The following is a 27,748-nucleotide window of genomic DNA, read 5'->3' on the forward strand; positions in this document are numbered from 1 at the left end:
CAAAAAAAAAAAAAAAAAAAAAAATCACTGCTTACCTATTTTAATTCAATACAAGTTTATGGAGAGAGGAATTTCTATTGAGTCAGCCAACTTGGAGGTATGGGAAGAGCTAGAGAAAGGCAGATGATGTATTTTGATAGACCCTTCTGCCACAGTCAGGACCAAGACTAGACGGATAGCTAAGTTCTAGCTCTGGCTCTACCATGAGCTTGCTGCAAAACCTTGAACAAATCATCCAACCCTTAGGCTCATTTCCTTGTTTGTAAATTATAACAGCCCCTCTAACCAGGTTGTTGCATCAGATATTATCTACTGACGTCTAAATATGGAAGCGGAGGATTAGGTCTTACACCACCTCTACTGACACATACACTTCCTCTACTCTCACCCTCCCTGTACAGTTATGTCATAGTGTTTTGTAAAATAAATTATATTCATGTTATGTTACGTTATTAAAAACTGTTTTGTTCACTGCTGAGCTATGTAGTGTCTCATAATTAAATTTTCTTTTCTTACATACTTTTTTGTTTTCCCTGGAGTTAATAGTTGTCTGCATTTTTGATTTCCCTTTTCTTTTTTTCACTCAGTGACAAACTCTTTGTCAGAGCTGAAAAAAACTTCACAATATGTTCACTTCAGACAGATGTTCAGTTCCATTTTTTTCCAGAAGGCATCCCTCCAGGAGTCCTTAATCCTCTTGCTCTGATCTGGACTGGCTTCTCTTCAGGCATTCAGCACAGCTGACATCCTAGAGCTCCCTTCTGCCATCATCCAAGGAATATCCTTTGCCTCTCTTATTTCCTGGATCCCATATCTTCTTCCTTCTTGATTCACTCTCTTGTTTTTAATGGCGCACATCCTTTAGTAGCTTTCTGAGACATTTGTAAAGATCTTGCAATCTGAAAATATCTTATTTGAACAACTTTACATTCATTATGTCATTTAATCCTATGAGATGCTTCCAATTTCATTCCCATAGCAGTGAGAGGCAGTAGCAGGATATTGACTTCTAGGTTGAAAATCAGTTAAGATTTTGAATAGAATACACTAGTCTCTTCTAGCTTCGAGTGGTAATTTTCAATGTTATTCTCAGTCTGCTGTATGTGACCCGTCTTTTTTCTTTCTGGAATCATTTAGTATATTTTATTTATTCCAAATGTTCTGAAAATTTTCAGTGATATGTCTACGTGTGTGTGTGTGTGTTTCATTTGTTATGCTGGCATTAAGTAAATGGACCCTTACGTTTGTAAACTCATGTCTTTCGGTTCAAAAGAATTCTCTTATATTCTTTCTTTAACAGTGGCAGTCCCTCCATTTTATCTGGTATCACTTTCTGAATCTCCTCTGGATTTTAGACTTCCTAAGTTGTTCATCACATTTTCTTTTTTTTTTTCTTGTCGTTTTTTTTCTTTTGTATTTTCCTTCTGTCTTATGTACCTAATTTGTCAGAGATTTTTTTTCAAACGTGTTTTCCAACTCTTCTATTAAGCTTAACTTCTGCATTCGTATTTTTATTTCCAAGAGCTCATTCTGGTATTCTGAATGTTCCTTCCTATAGTGGCCTGTTCTTATACCTTGGATGAAATATATTCTCTTACCTCTCAAAATAAATTTAAGATTGTTTAAAATGTTTTCCTCTGGCCTGCATAGCCTCCATTTGCTCCGATTATTTCTGTTTGTTTGTTTCTGTTTTAGTCTGTCTCTTTCATATTAGAATGCCTTCCAGTAATGCCTGGTCATTCAAGAGTAAAACATCCAAGGCTGACTGGAAGTTCCGGGAGCGTGGAACGGAGTTACAGGTGGCGGGCTTTCCCACAGTATGGCACAGAGGAGAGCCATCTTTTCACAGCACGCATTTTATTGGACTGGTCAGTTTCCCCAGAAAGGAACCCTTCACTTTCCTCTCCAGCAGAGAATGAAGCAAGGCACCAACACTTTGTAGGAGAAGAGAGAACTGGGGTCTCACTATCCAGTAGGCAGACTCTCACTTGAAACCTTCTTATTTTCATATTGCTTGTTACCTGTCCCACCACGGTGCCCGATTGTCCTCAAAACTCAGATCTTTTCTCAACTCTGTTAGGATATGAACCATTTGTTTTCTGCCTTCATATAGTGGAGAAGAGATCTGGTCTCTTTGCTCTTTCTGGATATCTTCAGCCTGTTCACCTATTTTCCATTCTGCTTCTCACCCTCACCTTCTAAGATACTTGGCATATCCAATTCCTGAGCATTTCCAAAATCTGGCAGTGCCAAACTGCCTGCTGTTTGCTGATTTCTCCCCCTGAAAGCTAAAATTTCACTATTATTTTAATGCCGTGCCAAGTCCGTTACTAGTTGTTTATTCTCTTTCAAGCCTTCAGACTCCAGTAGACAGTTCTTCACCAATGTCATCTCCTCTTTCACTCTCTTTGTCTTTCATTGTTTAAACCTTTTTTATGTCTTTATTGTCTTTCACTGGGTTTCAGTTACCATATTTAATCCAAAGTATATTGTCCATGGTTTTCACTTAATAGTCTATCAAAAGCATTCTCTCCCTACAGTAAATATGGAGAACACAATTTCTGATGGCTGTATCATATAGTCTATCAAGCATTCTCTCCCTACAGTAAATATGGAGAACACAATTTCTGATGGCTGTATCATACTGTGTTTGACCAGCAACCTATAACTGGAAATTTAGAATGGGCCAAACTTTTATTATTATAAACAACATCAAAATAAACATCCTTTTACATGAAGTTTTATCTTTGTCACTGATAACTTCCTTAAGATCTATTTCTAGAATCACATTCAGTCAAGTTTTTAAATAATTTTAAGCTATTGATACATATTATATAGTTGATTTCTAGAAAGGTGGCAATAATTCACACTCTCCCCCAAAAGGCAGAGGTAGTACTCACATGGGATGCATTCCACCATCACCAACATCATCACCAACATAATTGTTTCTCAAAATCTTTACCCAGTTGTGTCTCACTGTTATTCTAATTTGAATTCCTCTACTGACAAATATGATTACAATTTTTCCATGTACTTATTGGTAACATATATCTCTTGTTAGTTGTTCTTGGACCAAACTCATTTTTCTTCAAGTGGAATATTAGGTTATTTCTTATTTATAATCTCTTAATTTGTTAAAGATATCAAGCCGTTTAGACCAGACTTGTCAAAATATTTTTCCATTTTGTTATTTGCTGGGTTTTTGTTTATTACATTTCTGACATAGAGAATTTTTAAATTTTTACATAATCAAAATTATCATTCTTTTCCTTTAAGCCTAGAAAGCCTTACCATTTCAGAATCGGATAAATATTACCCTATATTTTCTCCTTTCACTTGTATGTTTTGAATTTTTTACATTTTACTCTTTCTCCCTGGAATTTAATATGTAGTTGTTTCTCCTATTAGTTAACCAGGTGGCTCAACACCCTTTATTGCATAATTGTCAGTTCTTCAACTAATATGTAATCTAGCCTTGACCACATCCACCTCCTAAAGCTCTTTTTTTTTTACTAGAGTCTGTTTCTGGTCTACTTCAACCCCATTTGTCTGTTGATTCTTACTCCAGAGCATCCTGTTTTAATTACCATAACTTTACAGTACATTACAATATCTACTAGAGAAAAGCCTGCTTTACTGCTCTTGTTTTGAACTATTTTTTGGCTCTTTCATTCTATTTACTCTTCAAGATTAACTTTAGATTACTTGGTCAAGTTTCCAGAAAACAACAGCAGCAAAATGATTTCGACTAGAATTACATTAAAAATGTATATTCATTTGAGAAGAGCTAACATGTTGACAGTATTCATTCTTCCTTTCTAAGAAAATGACTCCTTTTCCATTTACCCAAGTCTTCTTTTATGTCTCCTGCTAAAATTTTACTGTTTTCTTCATACAGAATTACTCAATGAATTTATTTTTAGATAGTTTATATTTTAGCGCTATTTTGAATGATTTTAATCTTCATATTTTCTAACTGGTTATCACTACTACACCAGAAAACTATTAATTTTTGTAAATTTATTTTCTGTTGAATCAGCTAACTCAACTCTCATTTTTTAAAATAATTTTCCAGTTTTTCTAAATATCTTTGCTTTCCTATATAGACAATAATTTTAGCTGATAATATACTTTTTTGTCTCTTTTTTCTATGTCTTACTTCTGTCCCATATATGAGTAAATTGTCATAAATGGGATTGTGAACAGCATTGTCATAATCCTGGTCTTAACGGAAACACCACGCTAGCCACTTTGCCAAAGGATTTAGGTATATTATTTCCTTTAATTTTCATAATCATTTTAGAGTAAAGTTACTATTGTAATCTCATTTTAAAGGTAGCAAAACTGAGGCTTTAAAGCAGAAATATATCCAAAGTTATCCAACTAGTCAATGGCAAAGCAGAATTCAACTTTACATTGGTTTGACTTCAGAGCTTATGTTTGTGTATAACTAATATTATATTCCAGAATTTCAAGTATGAGTTGGTGATAGGAGTTTTTAAGGATGACTAGGAGATTTTTCTTTTTTTTAATTTTTGATTGAGAAAGGAGATGGGAGAGAGAATAGTGGATTGACTTTAGGCAGATGAAACATAGACATAAAAAGTACACTAACAGTGCAAGAAAAATGCAACATAAGATGCTTCTCCACAGGTCCTCAAGTTACGTGTGAACACCAAAACCAATTACTAACAAAAATAGTATATTTTGAAGACCAATGAATCTAAGAGTTCATTACTATTCCCACAAAAATAACAAAATCTGTACTGTGTAACCTCTTGACCAATTCAGTTTTCAAAAATTTCTGAAGAAAACATTTGGTTTCATTAGTTCAGATGTTTGCTTCGCTGAAATTTTGATTCATCCGAAAGGTGGGATTGAGGTGATTCATGCTATTTGTCACATCTTGGCAAGGAGCTAAGTTGCAGGAGATGGTGTGTCTCCTTCTCCAATGAGAAAAAAAAAAAAAAGAAGGAATTTAGCAATGTTCAAAATAAAGTCTTTAGAGTGTGACACAAAATTATGTATCTCTGCAGCATATCCCCAGATAGTGGTTAACTGTGTAATAGCCCTGCTGGACTCCCACCACTGCGAGAAGCCCATGCCTGAAGCCTGAGGAGCAGCATGGAGAAACATGGACATCTTGCTTTCTCACCAGACATTTTCATTGTTGGGTTGGGGAGGGGAACTCTTCCTCAGAAATGATTACATAAAAGTTTTTAGCTTTAAATGTCACCCTTTTTTAGGAAGGGGACAATTGATTGAGGTTAAGTATTAATTTAATGACAATTTTTTACAAGCTTCTGGAAAGCTTACCCTTGACCAGTGAAGAGAGAGGTAGCTGGATCTGAGCACACAAGCGCAGGACTGTACTTTGACTCAGGTTCTAGTCCTGGCCCTGCTGGGCACGGCTCTTAAACCTGTCAGCCCTCAGTTTATACATTTGACGATTGGTTATAATAACACGGTTGCCATTTCCTTCATAGGGCCTCTATGAGATTGAAACAAGGAGTATAAATGGATATGTGCTTTTGAAAACTGAAATACACTTGACATGTGTAAGGAAAGATCTGACAGTTTCCAGGACGCGCTCCCTATAGAGCAGTCCTATTTATCGCTCACCCGGACTCCTCTGAAAAAGGCAAACGGTCATCAACAGTAATGGGGTTCTGCAGAGAGCCGGCCCATTTCCATTTCGATTCAAAGCCCTGGAGGCAGCAAACTTTCAATCCAGGCACTACCCCAGAGTCTCCAGTAAATCTGTCTGTTTCCCTAGTATATGTGGTGAGCATTTGACCAGAAGCATCAGGCTATGTCTGATCAGATTAGCCTATCAGGCGGGGATAATTACCATTTAAAGGCTAAAGGAGAAATGACCTATTTTACACGGACTTTGTGAGAGGAGCTAGGGAGAGATGCTGCGTGATCCCAGGACTACTTGGTAACTTAGCTTTGGTCACCACGTGGCTCCGTCTTCCCCTCAGTCCCTTTGGCCAGTCATTTCTTTATACACTGTACAGTGGCTCCGTGTACTGGGGACTGAACTTAAATTGAGCTTGAGACAGGGGCCATGGCGTGATTGAGGAGTGAATTAGATAGAAAATTGCAACTTTTGCACCCTAAGTGAGAATCACTGCATTCAACCAGCTGGTACAACTTGAGTATTTCTCACTTCTTTTGACATTTTATCAACAGGGGAACTTGATGTAAAACACATTTGTCTCTTTAGAGTCCAGAGCTGCTTTTTCCCCCTCAACCTTCTTTTAAGATCTGCCCTTTACAGCTCGAATGTTCTGTAGCCAACATCAGCGTGGATTGCGACCTATGTAAGCCAATGCTCAAGAAAGAGTTCGAGAAGGGAAGAGTCCAAGACATAAAGTCAATGTTCATTGGGCCCCCATCAGAATAATCAGCTGTGAATGTGGGACACAGGAGCACAGGAAGCCGAATGTAAAAGGCAAGGACACCACAGGGAGAATTTGTTTCTCGTATTGGTTTTCTGGGTTTTACACAAAACTATTCCCTTCCCAAGAGGGGCTCGAAATTGAGTCAAATTTGAAAACTGTAAAAATCCCTGGATGCATTTATTAGTGTGTGTTCATTCATGCATAAGCACAATTGGTTGTCCTTGAACAGGCAGATGAGGGCACTGGTTATACACGGCGAACTTGATTTCAACACACATGACTTAAGCCTGCCCCGTGCCTGGTACTATGCTAGGCCCTGAGAGAAATAGGAAAATGAATAGGATTCAGATTCTGGCCTCTAGGGATTGATACATAACTCTGATCCAAGACAATGTAAGAAAACTCCTAGAAGAGAGACATCAAATGCTGTGGCAGCCTCCCTAACACATCTACAGCTTTTTAAAATAAAGCCCCATGAGCACGGATTAGGTTAAGGATATGGCAAATCCCTCTCAGCAAGGCCCCCTGCTCCACTCACAACCCAAAGCTACCCAGATGGAAGAGCCTCTCCCAGCATCACTGCCCATCACACCCCCTGACACAACAAGCCACCCTCCATCTTTCTAACATGTGCCAAACGCCTACGCTTCTAATTCTTTGTTCACAAGCCTCCCTCTGACCAGAGTGCCTTTTCACCCTCTTTACCACCTAGAAAGCCCTTACTCTTCCCCTAAGATCCAACTCAGTCATCTGTAGGGTGAAAATGAAAAAGGAGATGTCATCCCAAGGTCTCTCCCAGCCTTTTATGTCAACGATATGTGAATTTAAGACGTGCATCCAACAGTCCACCTTCCTTGAACCATGAAGCCATTCCTGATGCCCTGGGGCATGATTCCTCTTGCACCTCCGAACCTGCATCCCACACGCTAAAACCGCTACCAGAGCATCGAACATACTGAACTGTCATAAACTATTTATTCGTTCATCCTTCCAAGTAGAGTGGGTTCAACTAGAGGGCAGGATCTGCATCTTATTTCATTTCTATTTTCTTTAACAAGGAGTTACATGACCATAACTATGCGTCGACCACTATTTTTAAGTGCATTACATGTACGTATCCATTTAATCCTCACAACATACCAATGAGATAGATTATTGATACTATCATTACCTCATTTGGCCCATGAAGGAAGTGAGACATAGAGTTTAAGTAACATGCTCAAGGTCATACAGCTGCTAAGTAGTGATCCATGATACGAGCCTGGCTCTTAGTGCTACCTCATGCTGTTTTTACTTATCTTTGTACCCTCAGGACTTTGCCCAGAGGTCTAGTATTTAGAACGTGGAGCTCAATGAATGTGCAGTAGCTGATTAAATAAATGAGCAGATGACCACTACTGGTTAGCCCTGGCTAGATCCTCTGGAAAAGTTCTAGACTTATAGAAGCTAAAGGCAATTAGTGTATATATATATATATATATATATATATATATATATATACACACTAATATGTATAAAATGGATAACTAGTACGAACCTGCTGTATAAAAAAAAAAAAAAAAAAAAGCTAAAGGTAATGAGCGGATCTGGAGAAGCTTCACAGAAACTCAAGAAGATGGAAATGAAGAATTATACCTAAGGATTTAAGTTGCTTAGTCTTGAGAAGCAAAAGCTGAAGACTGCTTTCATAATGATCTTCAAGGCCAGGAAGGCTGATTCCTGAGGACAGTGACTGAGCTGTTTTTCTCCACCTCCAGGGAGGATGAAGGAGCAGGTATTGTCCTCAGCTGCAATGGGAGCGGTTTAAATCCACCACAAGGAAGAATTCCCTTAGCTTAAGAATCATTTGTTAGACCCAGGGATGAGTTATGGACAGAAGCTATAGAAGGTCATCTGTCTTCAGCATTTTGGACTTGCCTCTGCTCAGAGTGAGGAACACAGAGGGTGAAAACAAACAATGACATGTCATCTCAAGGTCTCTTTGAGCCTTATAAATCGATGACATTTGAATCTAAGAAATATGTCACTTTACCTTCCTGGACCAGATGAATGAATGAATGAATGAATGAATGAGTCCCAAATAATTTAAAAGGCAACAATAAATTATAAGCAGCAGAAAAAGAGGTCTTCTCAAACATACTACTGTGCCAGAAATGTAACAATAGAAGAAAAACAGAACTTGTTTTCTGAGAAACCTAAGCTCTTACAGTTCCTACATTCAAACCATTTCTTGCTAGGTCCATCATACTCCTGACATAAAGTTAGAACCGGTCAGTCTATATCCTCGGGTACTGCTTTTACCCTATCATCACAATTTGCTCATTTGATACATGACATTAGTATCCTGAAGCAGATTTCTCTAAATATCACGTAAACTCAAAATACGAACCACTATTCCATCGACACCAATGTAAGGTGTATCCAACATAAAGAAATGAATCCTTTCCTGAGAGGAGGAAACAACCTCACACATACTTTTTTCCCTTCCTACATGGAAACTGAAACACAAAATAGCAATGGAATTGGAAGGGAAGGTAGAGAGTAACACGAAACTATATTTGTATTTGGTATTATTTCAAAGATACAATTCTACTTTATTTTCTATTATTAGAGATAAAAATCTTACATTCTGTCTAATGCTTTACGTCAGACAAATTCTTTTAAACACACATTATGTTACCTGGGAAGTGGGTATTTTGTTTTGATTACAGAGGAGGAAACATCTCAGAAGAGGGACTTGCCTGAGGTCACACATCTAAGTCTAGTTGCCCTTCCCCAGTCAGGCCCTCTAGTTTCCAGGCCTATCATCTCCCATACATCATGGACTGCTGGGCACTGGACTGGCCTTGCTGGAGGCCTCCTTCACCATATGCAACCTTTTTGGGGAGCTATGAAGTTGGCCTGTCCCACCTTGAGAAACTCAGGCCAATAACCTTAAGAAACTCAGGCCAATAACCTTAGGAGACCCACTGAACCCAGAGACACATACAAGAGACTGTTCGATCTGCCCCGAGTAGAGCATATCCACCGCCAGTGAAGCAGCAGAGCCCGGATTCTAACTCAGGGTTTCACTACTTGCAAATTGCACTCCTTAAAAAGCCCAGCTCAAATGTCATCTACTCTGTGACCTCACCCCTGGCCCCTAGCTCCATGCAAATGGACATAATCCTCAGTGCTCTCAAGCTCTGGATCCAGGCTGCTTTGGCCTAGGCTCCATGGACTGGTTAAGTGATCGATCTTAACCTCTCTGAAACTTCCTCACCTACACCATGAGGACACAACTCGCATCTCTCTAATGCCGTGATGGTGAAGATTCCGTGAGTTAATGTGACAAATGCTTAAAACAGCTCTTGGCACAAAGTAAGCTCTTGGTAATTGTTCAATATTCTTGATATTATTACCTTCTCTGGGTTTTCTGAGTCCTCACGAGGTTTTGTTTACCTTTCTGGTATAAAACACTATATTATTCATATTTCTTATAACTCCCCTCCACTATTTTGTTAGTTATTACCCAGCCCATCATGAGCCGAGAGACCACCTTCTTTTCTGGCAATCTCTTTTCAGGTGATGTCACTGATATCCACTTAGCCATCCTAAAGAGTCATTGGACTCTCCACACCCTCATTCCCTGCATCAATCGATCACAAATCCAGAGGCCCCTCTCCTCTAGATTTTTCCGAATCTACCCTTCCATCTCCATCTTATTTCCACAGTCCTGCCAGCCCTCATTTAAAGTGCTGAAGCAGCTTCTTAACTGGGTTTCTGGCCTCTAGTCTTGTTACAGTCTAATTTATCTGCCACACTGAAGCCAGAATGATGTCTTTAAAAAATGTTGAACCCTACCTTATGCCTCTGTTTAAGCCCATCGATGGCTCTCCACTGCAGTTTGAAGCTGTTTGGTCTAACCATGCAGGAACTGTCTCCTTCCTGCCCCTTCAGACTCATCTGCATCACTCCTGCCTCACCCTGAAAGGCTGGCACCAGAAGACAACTGGCTCCTCCTGCCTCTGATATGTTCTTTATTTTGGCCTAAACACTCTTTGGAGTTCTTTGTCTGGCTTAAGTCCTTCTCTTTGCTTAATTAGCACCAGTATCACCCCCTCCATGGAACCCCTTAGACGTATCAGAGGCCACTCCTCAGTGCTTCCGTGATACACGGAGCGTTTTGTGGCTATTCTATAATCATGATGACCTGCTGTGCTCTCCCCACCATGACCTCAAGTTCAAGGGCAATGTCTCCTGTCACTGTCTCACTCACATAAGTATGGATGTGCTTTGCACACAGTACCTATTCAGAAAAATGCTAAATGGTAATAGATCCAGATGACACATATACTGCAAACTATGGGGCACTAAACAGTACTTAACTGAAGGGTTCTTCTAAGGGCTTTTCACGAATTGACTCATTTAATCCTCACAACAACCTTAGAACGTAGCTGGGATAATTATCTCCATCTTATAGGTGAGGAAACTGAAGCACAGAGAGGTTAGAAATGTTACCAGTGTGACATAGTTAGAAATTGATGACACCAAGGTTGGAACCCAGAAGTCTGACTCTAGATCCCATATTCTTAACCCTTAGGCCACTGTTCCTGTCAGATATGGGTACCATGATAAATAAAGATATCTAAACAGACACAGATAATATATTCTAGTTCCAATTCTACAGGTGGGAAAGTTGAGACATTGGAATTTCACGGAGAAGCGATCCAGGGAAACAGAAGAAAGCTAAACAGGGAGATTACCATCTTTGCTACTCACTAACCAGCAGTAGAACTCAGTGCAGTCAGCCTTGCTCAGCCTTGGTTCTTCACGTGTTCAATCAGGGCCTTGGGGCCACATTACACCTTAGCTTTTTTCCAGATCAAATTTGCAATTCCCTTCAGTTAGGCAAACATCATCAGGGTTTAGTGTGTGTCAGGCTCAGTGCTAAGGGCAGAGACACAGAGTCACACAAGATGTGTCTCTGCCCTTGAGGAATTTGTCTTCTTGTGGGGGAGACGGACACAGACAGACAACTTTGACAGAGGAGTTCACAATGGCCACACCACTATTACATTGGTTATTTTCAAGGGAACCACCCCAAGATAAAACATTACCCAGAAATGAGCCATTTGCCCCTCCATAATGTCTTTCAACTCACCATTGCCCAGAGCAAGGAAGCATTGGTGTCTCCTCCCATCCTCTCTCCAATGCCCCACTCAAGCATAATCACCTCGGTTTATAAGTAAAGAAGCAAAGGCGCTACCCTAAGTAAGTCTGCCAGTAGGCCGATGGTTACCTGGTGGCCGAAGCCCCTGCCATCTTCATTCCCGGCTTCTCTCAGAGCTGAAGTGGGCCACGGGCAACAGAAGCATTAACCCTGACACAGCTACTGTTGGTTTTCCAGTACAGGTTATAAGCTTAAAAGGATTTTTAGATTTACAGTTGATTCTAGAAATTGCATCTAGCTCATTTTCAACTCCATGGTTAAGCTGGTTCATTTAAGGCAAACAGCATCCAATTAAAATACATTCTGGAGAAATGAGTGAGCAAGGCATTTCTTCCCAACTCTTAATTTATTTACAGAAAAAAAAAAAAAAAATACTATCGGGATTTCTCAAGGACCGAATCCCACCACATCATTGTGAGATGAGATAGTTAAAATATGTATGATCAAAATGTAATTTGAAAATACACTCTGAGAGGCAGCCTTGTATAAGAGTACAGGATTTGGGGCCAGTCTGAGTAGGCCCACATCTCTTTTCGTCATCTCAGTAGGTATGTAACCTTGAGCATGTTCCTCAGTTTCCTTGAGCTGAGCCTCAGTTTCCCCATCTGTATAAGATGAATAAATAATATCTGTCAGAGTACTTGTAAGAATTAGAAACGCAGCTTAGTGCCTGGTAGATAGTAAGGGTTAAAAAATCAACTACTGAAAAACATTTTATTAAAGTCTTAACGATTCAGAGATTGATTATTCCATTAGAAGATCGTCACACTTTTTCCCTTTCTTTCTCTTTCTTCCTGCCTGCCCATGTCACAACTGCTCATAAGCTATCATTCCATGAGATAAAAAATGAGATAAAATTCAATTCAGATGGTACAGCAAAGTGGGAAGAGCACAGGCACTGGAGTCAAACAGGACTGGACTTGAATACTGGATGGCTTTGGACAGGTTAGGTCTTAATTTCTTCATCTGTTAAAGGGGGTAATCATATGTACCTTCTAGACTTCTTAGGAATGTTGGAGTGTGTATGTATGGACAAAATAAACTAGGAACATGAAATCCAAATGTTTATGTAAAAAATCATGTGTCCTATCAACGGTAGCGTCCCATGAACCTTTAGCTTAGTCATTTCCCAAAAGGCAGATAATGAAAATGCTCTCTCTGCTCCCTGCCTCCAAAGATGCGATCCTGTTCAACACACACACACACACACACACACACACACACACACACACCTGGCACTGTGATTGGTAAATAGTAGTTAGTTAGGTAAAGAAGTATGGAATCAGTTTCTACAAGAAATGTAGTACTAAAGCTAAATTAAAGTTTCAGTATCAATCACAGTTTGTTTTTAAACTGTCCCCAACTCCATCACTACCATGGAGGGTCAAAAGAAGTCACTCTCACGACAAAGGTCTTACATCTAATGCCATCAGATTTCATTGCCTCCTTTAGGGACAGCTTAAGTATCAGCTGAAGTGGGGTGACTCCGTGCATGCGGGGACCCAGCATGGCAACACAGATGGCTGTACAGTGTGGGCAGCAGGCAGGCCTCACTGGGGGAAGAGCTCCAGAAGCAGAGTAGCAGGGGCTGACACACCGTGACACACAATGCCACGCATGGCCAAGAGTCAGGGAGGGTCAAATGGGAGCCTGGGATGTCCTTCCCATAACCGTGACCTCCAGAAGCTATAGGGAGAGCTTCGGTTACCATAATGGAAATGGCAAGGGTCAACTTGAACACAATCACATCTTTGGAGGCAAGGAGCAGAGAGAACATTTTCATTATCTGCCTGTTGGGAAATGACTAAGCTAAAGGTTCATGGGACGCTACCATTGATAGGACACATGCTTTTTTACAGAACCATTTGGATTTCATGTTCCTAGTTTAAATATTTTGTCCACAGAGATGTCTGAGTCATCTCCTCACATGCTTCCTTCCTTCATCCTCCTTTGAAATGAAGACTATATATAAGATGCCAAATCTCTAAAGGAAAACACATAAACAAAAGACAAAAAATCCCAAAGTCACATCAATATACCATAAAATATCTGAATATTTGTTTAGAACCCCTGGGGACCTACCACATGACATTCTCAAAGTAGCATGCAGAGATTTATTTGTGTGCCTTCCTGCTTCCTAAATAACACTCCCACTCAAAGTGGAAGGACTCCAATTTCATGACAGGCTGGAGGAGGTTTTTTTCTGAAGCTCCTTACTTAACATCACATGGTTTAGAACAGAACATACCTGTCAATACCAGTATTACATTTCACTGAAATTTCAATAGCAAAGGAGACTCTTATGAAAAGTTTCCCTCCTTTCATAAAAAGGGACAATTATTTTTAAAAATTGATGTTGAAAATCAACTCATCCTGAATCACCATTTTGGTAGGAAACTGTCTGCTATAGACAAAACGGAAAATCACAGTTGCACTTTATCCAACACCACCCATAAGAAATGCTTCATGCACGGAAGCGTTCTTTTTCCATAAGGAGCAGCATTAGAAAAAGAAAAACCAAACCTCTGGCATCACTCTTCAATATTGTTGTCTAATTAAATGGCAATGGAGTGGATGCGTAAAAATATGCATTAGAGGTGTGTAATGTGTACTGTGAGGAAGAGTAATCAAAGCCATTCAACAGGATTTAGGAAGGGATTTCAGTTGGCAGCTTATGAGACAGGAGCATATAATTTTGCTAATTTGAAATAGGTATTGTAAGGTATAAACATTATTGCTTTGCATATTTTAATGAAAATTGCCTCTACACCAAAATGAATCCTTTAGCTTGAACTTTCTGCATACCACAGAGCTTCCACCTATTATGAGTTCAGCATAAATAAGAAAGGCACGCAAGCCGCATTAAAAGAATGGTCACCTCATTAAAATAGGTTAAAACCAAGCCCCTTATTCCAAGCTACTATAACACTATAAAGTAAGTCTGGGGACAGGTGTTGTATTAAATTTTTATGTTGCAGTGAACTTGTACTCACACAAACCAAATCTTCATGCTTCCTTTGATATACACCTGCAACTTGTTAATTCAAGGGGCTTTATTAAGAAAGTATAAATTTAGCAACATCTATAGATTTGTAAAACCCTATTAGCTTGCTCAAGAATCTAGAGGAAATTTCATTTGGAATCTTATTTGCATGGTTTACAAAGAAATGAAAACTAATGATGACTTTTCCCAAATGGATGTGTCTGCAGATAACGCACTTGTGCAAGCAGACTGATGTGAATTACCCAGACTTGGGCTGAAAGAGTTGAGAGCGAGCTCTGGGTCCATCTGGGGCTGAGGACATCACTTACCTGCCAGCTCGCTTCTCGCTGAAGTCCTTTTTTCCAGTCTTCTTCCAGCCTGGGGGAGGTCTCATCCATTGCTGATGCTGCTTGCACAAACTGGATTCGCCAGGGGCTGTTACTCTTTCGTTGCAAGCCTTTACCAAAGCGGCAGCGAGGGCAGTTCAGGGGCAGACTGTCATGGAGAAAATGCCATGCCAGAGGATGAGGGATCAGGCAGGAAGAAGCCACGCGGGAACAAATTTGGGATACACGGGGCTACCCTGACAGCTGCCAAATGGCCAGGCAGGAGGCCAGCTCAGCCACTGAGCATCCAGAGATTAGGAACAACCAAGCTCCAGGGCCAGTGGACAATGGGTCATTCTTATGTTTCTGGCATAAAGGTCAGAGGAGGGAAGTGTGAAGGCATGCTCTATGACCTAGAAATATGCATATCTATGTGTGCACCTGTCTTTTCCTCATCCCCAAACACACACACACACACACACACACACACACACACACACACTCTCACAGCAGGATTTGCATTGTTCTGCAGGGTTGCATCAGTGGGCCGGAGTATCCTAGAAGAAATAAGCTACTTTACATAGAAGCAACACATTTCATTTGAGCACATCTCCCTCAACACCGGATGAATCACTCAGCAGCCAGTAAACATGAATAATAGCAAGTCCCTGTGGGGGAAAATAGACTTTTCCCATAGTTGAATCTTGAGTGTCTACAGTCTCTGGTTTCCCCCCTCTAGGAAGTTCTGTGTTTAAACTGAACATGGACCTCAACCCTTTACCAAAACCATTAGCCAAAATGACCAGAGGCTTCAGTTTGGATGGACTCCTCAATATTTGGGGCTCAACGAAGTCAAACCCAACCAAACTCTGCCCTGTTCCATTACTATTTCTCACACAGAATGATACTCTCTCCTGCTATTCAAAACTGATCACCTGGGGCCCGTGAGCCATGGCCGCTGAGCCTGCGCGTCCGGAGCCTGTGCTCCGCAATGGGAGAGGCCACGACAGTGAGAGGCCCGCGTACCGCAAAAAAAAAAAAAAAAAAAAAAAAAAAAAAAAAAAAAAAAAAAAAAAAAAAAAAAAAAAAAACTGATCACCTACAGTTTTAAGAGAGGCGCTACTGCCAATGGCACCTGCTTCTTTCTGTTGAAACAGTGGTTATCAAACTTGGCTACACAACAGAATCAACTGGAAAGGTTGTGAAAATACTGTTACAGGAGCCTCACCCCTAGAGATTCTGATTTAATTGGTCTAGGGTAGGGCCCAAGACACTGCTATATTTTTTTAAATCCCACTGGATGATTCTAGGTGAGAAGCTGAGGCTGTCCCTCACAGAGGCACTGACAATGTCTAGGTCCGGCGCTGACTCTGTCCCTACGTGAAGTCCTGACACTGGTCCTAAATTGGGCCCTGATGCTCTAAGTAACTGAAGTCTTGGCACTATTCCTAGGTTATGTCCTGACACTATCCCTAGACCTTAAACTAACCTTGCCTTTAACTGTTGTCGAGCCTCTTATGATAACTAAATCCCTTATGCTGTCCCTAACTAAGACCCTGAAATTAGTCCCAAGGCCGTGACTTAGGATTAGAATCACAAAACTCAGCGTTGAGTATCATTTAAGGTTTCTCTAATCTAATCACTCATCTGATGCCTGAATCCCCAAGATCCTGCCAATACCCATGTGAACAATGTTCTTACCACCAATGACAGTAAACTCACTACTTCCCAAGACAGTCCAATTCCATGGTTGATTGTTCTGTCCCACAGTGAACTGATATCCTTCACCCTGCAACTTCCATGGCTGTACTGTTGCTTAATTCCATAAAGAATACTAGAGCCTATTATGTAGGACAACCTTTCAGAGATCCAAAGACAGTAGCAGCCCATGCCCTCAAACCACTGCTAAAGTATCTCTTTTCCAAGTTAGATCTTGCTAGCTTCTTCAGCAAACCATGGAAGATGGTTTCAGGTAAACTCTCCATCCTGGATGCCAGCCTCAAAATATATTTCATTATCCCTAGTGATAGTGATTCTAATATTCCAGAAGTGATTGTAATATCCCCGCTATGGTCTATCATTGCACATAGAGCCTAATAATCACATGCCTTATTTTAAAAATCCTCACACTAACAACCAACATAATAAGAAGAGCAGCCAGCATTTACTGAGCATGGACCCATACACCTGGTACTGAAAGTACTTTATTAACCTTACATCATTTATCCTTTATGAGTATACTGTGAAGTCATCATTTTGCTCCTGATTTACAGTGAAAAGTCCAAGGCAGACAAAGGTATGTGCCTAGGTGATGGGTCAGAGGGCAGCCCAGACGTGACCCCAAGGCCTGCGTTCACTACCTTTACTTCACGTTAGTCAGTCCCTTTCACTGATGCAGTCCCAGGTCCCATTGGCTCTTTTGACAACCACACCTCACTGATATGGGTCACAGTCAATTAGTAACACTGAGGTTTGCTCTCATCTTCAGATTATATATGGACATGTTATGTAGGCTACAAATTGCCATACAGGCCTAACTTGACATTGTTATCCCTTTAATAATTACAAGACTATACCTTCCACCTCTAGCAAAGCAGAGAAATGCAAAATCGCTCCTTTTACTTGCTCAGCTCTTTTATCCATAATATTCAGATGCTTCTTCAGAGGTTACCCTGAAGGGTAAGAGAGAAAGGCCAGAGGAGAAAGGGTCAAGAAAATTTCCCCAGAGACTAGACTCAAGGGAAGCCTCACCAATCACCTGTTCTTCCCCATTTCCTCTAAATTCTATCAAGAGCACTCCGTAAGGAAAACTGGGGGCAATTAGTTTTACCATCTGAATCACGTCATCTTCAAGGTAGCTGACTCAGTTCTTATGGAAGGCAGTACACAAAGTGGTTGAACAGATAGCCTTTGGAGTCACACAGACCAAGGTGTGAGTAGCATCTCCATTATTATCTGGTTCTATATCCCTAGGCAGGTCACCTAATATTTCTGAACCCTAGTTGCCATGTCTGAAAAAGGGAAGTATTATTGTCTCAAGCATATTATTGTTCATCAGTATCTGATTCCCATTCGTCCCAGGGACACAGCAAGATGGCATTTCCTTTAACCCCCTAAAATTCGCCTTAATCACATGTCTTGTTTCAGTCAGTAACATGTAAGAAAAGCGATGGCTATCACTTCTCAAGGGGAGACCTTAATCACCAGCTCTTGACTCCTAGCCAACTCTTCCCCTGCTGCAGTGATTGCATATGTTGATAAGACATGCCTTAACATCGAAGCAGACTAGAATGCTGAGCCAACTCATGGAGGACAGTTGCCCTGGAGAGTCACCTGGACCAACAACAGGCATTATGTGAACAAGAAATAAACCTCAGGGTTATTTGTTTCCACAGCATAACCTAGCCTACCCTGACCAATACACTGTCCTTACCATAGAGTCATTATAAGAATCAAATGAAATAATCTCACTACAGCATTATCATGAGCATCAAGTCTGCAATATTATTTTATTTTAAATAAATTCCATTACAAGTCAGTCTGTTCTACCCACGTCCCACATAATCCACTATTTCCTCCTTCTTTTACAGCCTGGGTTTTTCCTGCTCATAAGATAGTAGCATTAAGTATAGCAATTTCCATAGATGATGTAGAAATATTAATTTTAAAAAGGAAGGGTAAAAGTGTTCAATAATGCAGCGTCACTCTGTCTCAGAAAGCAAACTCAGAATAGCATGACTTTAATGCCACTTATCATTTAGCAAGGAAATTAATGAAAGCAAAATGAAGCCTCAAATACTAAATGTAGCTCAGTATGAATTCACTACTGATAATAAAGTACACGCCTTCAAAATGTAAACATAATGAGAACATACAGGAATATGGGAGCTTATTAAATAGCATAGCTTTTATTCATGATTCTTAAATCAAGCAATCAAAAAAGAATTCACTTTGTTTCTTTCTTTGTAAATATTGTCATTAAAGGAAGGTTCAACTATGAAAATAAAGTGTAAGGAAAGCATATATAACACGTTAGCCAAACTGCAACGCTGACATTTCAAGACACAAACTCAAACCTGCTTTGGGACACTGCTGGGAGAGTCTTTTTTCTTAATGTTTTGCAAATGCAAACGCTAAAAACTATGCCCTGTGTCATGAGTTGAATTGTGTCTTCTCAAAAAGATAGGATGGAATCCTACCCCTAGAACCTCAGAATGTGATCTTATTTGGACACAGGGTCTTTACACAGGTAATCAAGCTAAAACAAAGTCATTAGGGTGGGTCTTAATCCAACCTGACTGGTGTTCTTGTAAAAAGGGGAAAATGTGGACACAAAGACAAATGCACACAGGTAGAAAGCCATGTGAAAATGAAGGCAGAGATTGGGGTGATGCGTCTACATGCCAAGGATTGCTGGCAAATCACTATTTTTCCTTCAATATAAGCAGCTTATTGAGAATATGCTAACTAATAAGAAATAGAAAGAGTTTTAGAATTTGTAACATTTTCCTTAAGGAAAAGTTATATAAAAAAATTAAAAAGGAGGGCTTCCCTGGTGGCGCAGTGGTTGAGAGTCCGCCTGCCGATGCAGGGAACACGGGTTCGTGCCCTGGTCCGGGAAGATCCCACATGCCGCGGAGCGGCTGGGCCCGTGAGCCATGGCCGCTGAGCCTGCGCGTCCGGAGCCTGTGCTCCACAACGGGAGAGGCCACAACAGTGAGAGGCCCGTGTACCGCAAAAAAGTAATGATAATAAATAAAAAATTAAAAGTAAAAAAATAAATAAAAAAGGAAACATCTGTACAAAATGCATCAGTCGGTCCTCCCTTGATTTTAAGGAAAATTCCTTTAACTTATAGAATAAATATGGGTTAATACTTCATTTTTAAGAATCAAAGGACTAGAAAATAAAGAGTTTTCTAAGTGACTTAAGCCATACATTCCACAGAGTTCTATGAAGGCAGAACATGACACTTTAACCTGCTCTATGGGATGCAGGTATTTGGTCTAGAGGAGAAAATGAAAGAAAGCCTGGGTGGGGAGAGCAGGGGGACATTGATGAAAATAAGTACAGAGCCAAGGAGTCCCCAGGTGTGGAAGGAACTGATGGTCTTTCACCCACCAATAGGATTTTGTACACACTTTCACTTAACACCTGGGCTAGAATTTTTATGAGTTCCTACCATCCATTTTATTATACATTCTCACCTTAAATCCATTCTCAATGAAATTTTCCAAGACGTTTTCCCACAAACTTTTACTTCTGTTTTTGCTCTCTTTTTTTTATTAGAAGCTAATAGTAAGGTGTTTACCTTCAGAACTTTGTTTCACAGAAAAACTACAATAATGTATCAAATCCACAACACCAGAGGTAACTGTGTATTAACTCTCACAAAACAAAATAAATACAAACAAACAAAAACAGGTGTCGTCAGAGTGATAAATCTGAAAAGGATGAACTTTGGTAGTGTAGTCATAATTTGGAAAGAAAAAAAAAATAGAACATTGGTTTCCCGTTCACTGTTTCACTGGAATAATTAATGCTAATCATTCCCTCTGTAAAATATCTAAACCAAACTACAGTGATGCCCACAGGACAGTGGACAATAAAGCACTGTGGCTAGGAGAATATTCTCTTGTGCACCTATGTGCTTTGGCTCCCATGTGGCTGAGTTGTAAGCTTATCAAGATTCATTTGTGTTTGTTCCCAATCCTATTTATACCAGTTGTGCCTGTTAATGTAATTACATAATTTAATTAAATAATATAGCTATAAAATATGAGTTTCAATGGAAAGGGAGCTGTTGCTTTCATGAAACTAGTCAGATGCTTTGGAAAGACCCAATAAAGAAAAGTTGCTTTAAAAATATTGTCGTTGCAGGGGCAGGGATTATAAAGGTCTGCACAGATTCTACTCAGGTTACTGGTCACTGCCTTAAAATTCTTAATTCCCTTTAAAGACACTGAAACTGGAATTTGTAGAGGTTCCTCTAGGGATATAGCTTACACACAAAAAAGACTCCAAAATTCCACTCTGTGGACCCCTACTTAGAGAAAAGGCCTTAGCTCCACAGCAATACACTGGTGAATAAATGTGCATTTATGGATCTTAAGCAAAAGTCAAATTTTTGTGTAGGTATATGATTTATGATCCCCCAATTTAATCAACTTACATGAGTAATCAGTCAACAACCATTTTCAATCATGGAATAAGACGGTAGACTAGAAAGGACCTTTTCTTAATCGACTCCTAGTGAACAGAGGTAGAAAGAAATAGACTCAAATATTCAAACCAAGAAACAGAATCCATTTCAATACCTAAATCTACTTATATCGCTTAAGTGAGAAACGGCCTGGCTATAACTATAAACATTAATCATTGTATAAATCTGAGCCACGTAGACTCCTATTAATTAGTGCATAGCATCCCCATGTCTTCCTATAACCGTGTAATAATACCAACTGCCTATAATCGAAAGGATTTAGTAGACTTTTATTGATGGAAATCAGATGATTTCATCCACAGTGCCTGAATCACTTTGATATGTTTGAGCCCGAAGCAAAATAATGTAATAAAAAGCAACATACAGATGAGAACCTCATATGAATCTGTCGCCGACTTGAGAAGAATCAAATCTAAGTCCGACCAGGTGAAGACATTCCATACATCATCCTTCCAATTCAATACAAAAATAATATTTCCCCTTCCAGTATGTTTATATACTGTTCCGGACTCTGTGAGATCCTGGACATCGAGAGAGCCCGTAGACACAGAGCGTTGCCTTAGCAAATGGTACGCACAGCAGAGATGAATTACAGAATACTTCCTTGAAAGAGATTACTTTAAAGACTATCTGAAAGCCATAAGCCCCCAGAAGTCATAACCAATGGACTCATGAGTAGAGTGGGAAGGTAGATCTTATGAGTAGGATGAATGAATGAGAAATAGGCTATGTGGTAGGCTGGAAACATCATTCCCTCTTCCTCCTGACCCCCCAAAAAGGGTCCTCCAGCAGACTGCCATGGGGCTAAAATTCCACCAGTCATATCTTTTGATTTTAAAAACCTTTCTGTCACTGTCTATGAAATTGCACATACTCCTAGGAGGGGCCACCTAAAGTTTTATCTCCTAACACTTTGTCACAAGTTATTTTTCAGTTCAGCTTAGAGAGTAAGACTCTTTGCAACCAGGCAAGAAATGAAGATGGAGGCCAGAGGAACCTCAGAAGAGGAGAAGGGCTTAGAACCGAGGAAGAGAGGGATTGCCATAGCCCCTCAGGCACAAATAATTTTAAGAAATATAAATTCAAAGACTCATGAAAATTGACTTTACTAACCACCAGATTCTTGGAAGATTATTAAAAGCTATCCAGTTGGTTTAGGGATTTGGAACATACACCTAGGTTCTCATTGCCGTTAAAAAATATAACGTTGGAAAAATATGATGCCGATATAACTTGGTGGGGGCAGGAAGGAGGTTCATCTCTTCCCTCTTCATGTACTCCTAATACTAACATCTGAATGCCAGGAGAACCTCAGATATAGTTCAAGAATTTCAAACTACAAAGGAATCAGAATGGGAATTTGGTTAGTAGGTGGGCTAAGGACTCAAAGTGTACAGACCAACATCACCTAGGGGCTTGGCAGAAATGCAGAATCTCATGCCCCACTCCTGATCTACAGAATCTGTTTGCATTTTATCAAGGCTGATTCATTAAATCTCGAAAACAAAGGAAGAATTATCTGGAAGGTGTATTTACATAGCAAGCTTTATTTATTTATTTTTTCTTAACTTAGAGCATAGGCTTAGAGTAACTGAGGAACAGAATAACTGATAAATGTTACATGGAAGAATTGAGCCCCTTACTAAGAAACTGCTTGATGCTGCCTCTGGAGAATCTTCTCAGTGATCTCACTTTCAAAATTTTGTAAGGATCTTTATAAGCATGATCCAGCAGGTGTGACAGGCGGGACTCCAGCCCTTAAATCACTCAACAACCTCAGTGTACGTGACTATTCCACTTACTAGCTCAGAAAAACAGCTGATGACAAGTGAATGACACCTCCTCTTGGACATTTAGATGACTGATTTTGTATAAATCAATACTGAGTGCCACAAAATGTCAGAAAATACCAAATGGGGAGAAAAGAATCAATAGATAACCCTGGAATTGAATGAGTGATGAATAATCTTTACCAACTAAAATAAATTAAACCAGGAAAAGCAAGTTAAAGTAACATCAAGAATCTGGCTTAAAACCACAAAAAAACAATATAATTTAGAGGTAAGACCACTCGTGACAAACATGCTGTTCATTTTTTTTTCCAGGAAAGCATTATGACAGGAACTACAAAATAAGAGCTAAATTTGTACCTTCTAGCTTCTGTCTGAACAGCCATAATTTCTTAACGTTCTACAACAAATAAACTCCAATTTGCAGATGCAGACCATGCGATAACCTAGCAACCATGAAATTGAGCACACATTTGATTAACACTTTGGGGTTCTAGGGGACAGAGGTAGGGAGACAAATTCTGTAATTTATTTAATTCATTTTAGATTTCAAACATGCCTCTTAGAGCTATCAAATAAACCATAAATTAACAGACAGACCAAATGTCAGAATTCAAATCCAAATGTTTTTCTAAACATTTTTCCTAAACTGGCATCAGAGATAAATCCAGGCCTGTAACAGAAATCAAGATAAATGTCTTTCTTTATAACTAAACAGATGCAAAGTGCTTTTTCACATTATTTTATAGCTCGTGGATTCTAAGACCATGAACTAAACACCTAATATGTGCTAGGAACAGTGCTGGGCATTAGAGATGAGAGGTGAGGAACACACTCCTTGCCCTCATGTGAGGGAGACAGCCAGGTAAGCAAATCATCTCAGCCACAGTAATATCTGAACATGGAGAAGGAAGGATGCTGGCATTGCCCCAGGGATCCATCCATCCCAACCCCCTATGCCAACCTAGCTCAATGCCAGGAGGTCCGCTCCTGTTGCCGTGTCCTTGGAGAAGGCAACGTGGAGACCCTGCCCCAAACCTGAGTACATAATCTAGGCTTAAGGTTTTTGGTGGTGATGTTTTTAAATCAAATCGTTTTTGAAAGCTTTCTACAGAAACACAGACCACAGCACCAATAAGACTTCACAGCACTCTGACCCATGAATTCTTTTTTTCTTTTTAGATTGATTTCCAAATCCAAATATCCACGGACGCCTACAGGACACTGATGCCCACACAGACAAACTCTCCTCTGCTAGATTCCAGTCAATGATTTGTATAAACAGAGAAATTTGGGGACAAGGCATTTTCTGACCTAATATCCCCAAGGTGTCTAAATTCGTATTTTCTAGCTTCTGTCTGAACAGCCATGATTTATCTAAGGGAGCCAAAAGTCCCCTTAGAGGCCAACCAACTAGAGATCAGCAGAGGTGTTAAGTCTTTTGAATGTCATTTAACAAAAGACGTTCCTTTGGAGAGCTGCCTTTCTTAAGACACACACAAGCCAAGAGACTTAAAAATGCAGCTTCTGTTGGAAGGTTTAGGGAGTAACTGGGGACTGTATTTCTTGGACTTGGGCAGAAAGAGTGCCATTCAGGACCTTTTGATTTCTACCCCATTAGAAGAAATCCTTCAGTGTTTCCAGCCGTAGTTCCGTCTCTCAGGCAGAGTTGTGGGCCACTCTTATTTCCTGGGGAACGACAGAGGAGGCAGGGGGAAGACCTCTTCCCCAAGAGGCAGCCCATGTGAAGCACAGATACGGCACTTAATATAGATGCAACTTCTGTGAAACAAAGGCTGCCACTCTACCTAGAACAACACTAGGAATCAGGACAGTGAGCAGATTTAGAAACCAAATTAAGGCAAGACCATCCTGTAGATGGTTGTTAAAACACAGTAACTATATCAGACCTTGAATCATGTCCCTGCTCTAGAAGATGCACTGGGCCCAGCCTTTGTTACAAGGGTAGACTTAGAGGCTAGAGGATGCTGAGTGTTTACTACTCGCCATACACAGCAATCTTTAAGACAATTCTGTATGAGATTATCACTATCTCTCTTTGACCGATGAGGAAACTGAAGCATGAAAAAGTCGAATAATTTTGCAAAGTTCTCATGGCTTTAAGGGAGGGAATCCAGGACCAAATGGGTGATTCCAGAGCCCATCCTGGGAGCCACACTCCCAACTGCTTCCCTCCTTAATCGGCCTCCAACGCAACCACAGGTAATGATGGCACCAGCGTCAGATTGAAGATGCATCCCAGCCACATCCCCAGATGCTGATGATGTAGGGATCCACCCAAAACAAGTGGAAACAATGGATCCTGAAGGTGTGTGGGAAACGCAAAGGCCCAAAAGAAGGCATAAGACAGAGAGCAGAGCCCTCCGGCCCAGATGCCTCAGGCTTAGGGCAGCCGCAGTAAGCTCCAGTCTCTCCTTCTGGTCCAATGGGTACTCACAAAGTTGTTTGCTTTTAAAAACCACTTAATGCCTTCTTTTTAAAAAGAGAGAAGAAAGCTCGTAAGTGTATAATAAACCGGAATTATAGCTGCTGTTCTGATGCCGTGTGTTATTTTTGGCTGACTGTCCGGCTCTTCTGGATTCTGTTGGTAGGGTGCTGAAGCTCGCTCCGGTAATACAGGCTGCCTGCTGTCCCCAGAGGACCCTGAGGAAAACGAGAGGAACTATCTCGCCGTCTTCAGCAGACAGGGGAGGTTTAACATAAATAAACTCCCACTTCACATCTTCTCCAAAAAGAATCCATTCATTAGCTTTATTTCCGACATGGTATTTATGAATTTCCTTGCAGCAAGGCCCAGCGGGGCAAACGTCACAACTCTGTGGTGAAATATCATGTGCATTTTCTCCTCCTCCCAGGAAGATTAAGGCCAATGAATAAAAGAAAGGGGGATGTGGCCCCTATATTTAGCTCTCCTTACAACATCATGTCTCACGGGTATTAAAAATAGACCCAAATCACTTGAAGACATTCTGAAAAATCAAAGGCAGAAGAGCTTTCCAAGAGGAAGTTTTAAATGTTTTCTGCTTTCTTTCTCGTTGAGATTCTTAAGGAGCAAAAGCAGTGGTGTGGGCCCCCCTCTTCCTAGGAGGGCAAGCTCATCATCCCCTCGGCTTCGGTTCTTTGTGGACTGGATTTTAAGAGAAATCTGGGCCGGCCCTTGGCAAAAAGTGTGAAATAGTCTGTGTAGAGAAATTCTCCTCTGTTAACACCCTTCCCTCCACCCGAAGTCCTGACACTCCCAAGGTCCCTGTCAGAGAGAAATCAGCTCAGATTCAATTCACTGAACAAATATGTGTTATTTGTGATGTGCCAGGCGCAGTGCCAGGCAGGGCAAAGTGGACAGAGGGGAGCAAAGGATGGAACGTCCTTGTTAGAGAAAGCGTCAGGTAATTCCCTGAGTAAGGAAAGCTTTCGGAGGACCGCAGGCAACACAGATCGAAGGGGAGAGAGTTGCCATCTCGTTGGAAGGAATCAGAGCGGACCTTGTTCTGGAGGCCGCACGGGGAACAGACAATGAAGACAGTGTGGGGATGTGGACTCGAAATACGCGAGCCCAGAGGCGGACGAAGATGAGGAATTAGCTTAGTGTAACGCCGCTTCTCAAAAATATATGCCTAGTAAACCCAGAGGAAAAAGCTTTCTAGAAGCGAAAAAAGGAAGTTCCAGCTGGAGAAATCACAGAGAACTGAAGAACGTAGCCTCTTTCAAACCCTGCAGTTCATCAGTTATGCAACTTTGGGCAATTACTTCCCTTCCCTGAGCCTCACTTTCATATCTGTAAAATGGGGATGATGCTCCATTGGGCTGATGTGCTGATTAAATCATAATATGAATAGATACCTGGCTCAGGATTTGGCACAGGGTTCATGGAAAAGACTCAAGGAATGGGTATAACTCACTCAATTGGGGGCAATTTAAATGAGATCATATTCTAACATGCCTCTAATCACACGCAGTACCCACTCTCCTGGCAGGAAGCCTTGATTAATATTAGGGTACGGCGAGAGTAAGACAGAGTGTCCTTTGCTTTCGTAAATGTCTGATTTCGGACTACCTTGTGGCTCACATCACATTACAAAGGAAGAAGACCCCACAGCCACCACCACTTTCCATTTACCCAAGCAAAGAAGCAACCTTGGTGGGGGGAAAGGATCTTTTGAATGGGCCTTTATGTCAATCCACAGCAGGGAAACTCATCACACTTTGGAATCACTCATACAGAGTTTAGCGAAAAGCGGACGCACATTTTTCTGAGCTAAGGTAAGGGGGGAAAGGGCCTGGGGGAGGTTACCCGTGAAGGAACAGAAATAGCAGGGGTGAAAATCAATGTCTGTTGAACAGTGCAGTGTTTCTCAAACTTTCATGTGCCCACGGATCCCCTGGGGATCTGGTTCAAATGAAGACTCCGATTCAGTCGGGCTGAATCATAGCTCCCAGGGTGTATCTACGCTATTGGTCCATGGACCACGCTTTGAATGTCAAGGGAATGATGTTTCCGTCTGGTTCAAGAAAGGACTGAGTGGGGGAACCAGGAGAGCCCCCAAGGAAAGAAGGGCAACTTGAAGAAGGGTAATGTCCAAACAAGATGGTAAGAATACCAGGCGATTTGAGAGGCGGCCAAGCCAGAGAGGTAAATACAGACACACGATGTCCAAGGGGAAGGTTTTCAGAATAGAAGAGGCCCCAGCTCACAAAGCTCCAGTGCATTACTCACATTGGCTGTGAGTCACTCACAGCCTTTTAAAATTGTGGATGGCAAACATTTCAGAGAGTGCAGCGATAACAA

The sequence above is a fragment of the Lipotes vexillifer genome, unplaced genomic scaffold, assembly GCF_000442215.2.
Source record: "Lipotes vexillifer unplaced genomic scaffold, Lipotes_vexillifer_v1.1 scaffold100, whole genome shotgun sequence".
NCBI lineage: Eukaryota > Metazoa > Chordata > Mammalia > Artiodactyla > Lipotidae > Lipotes > Lipotes vexillifer.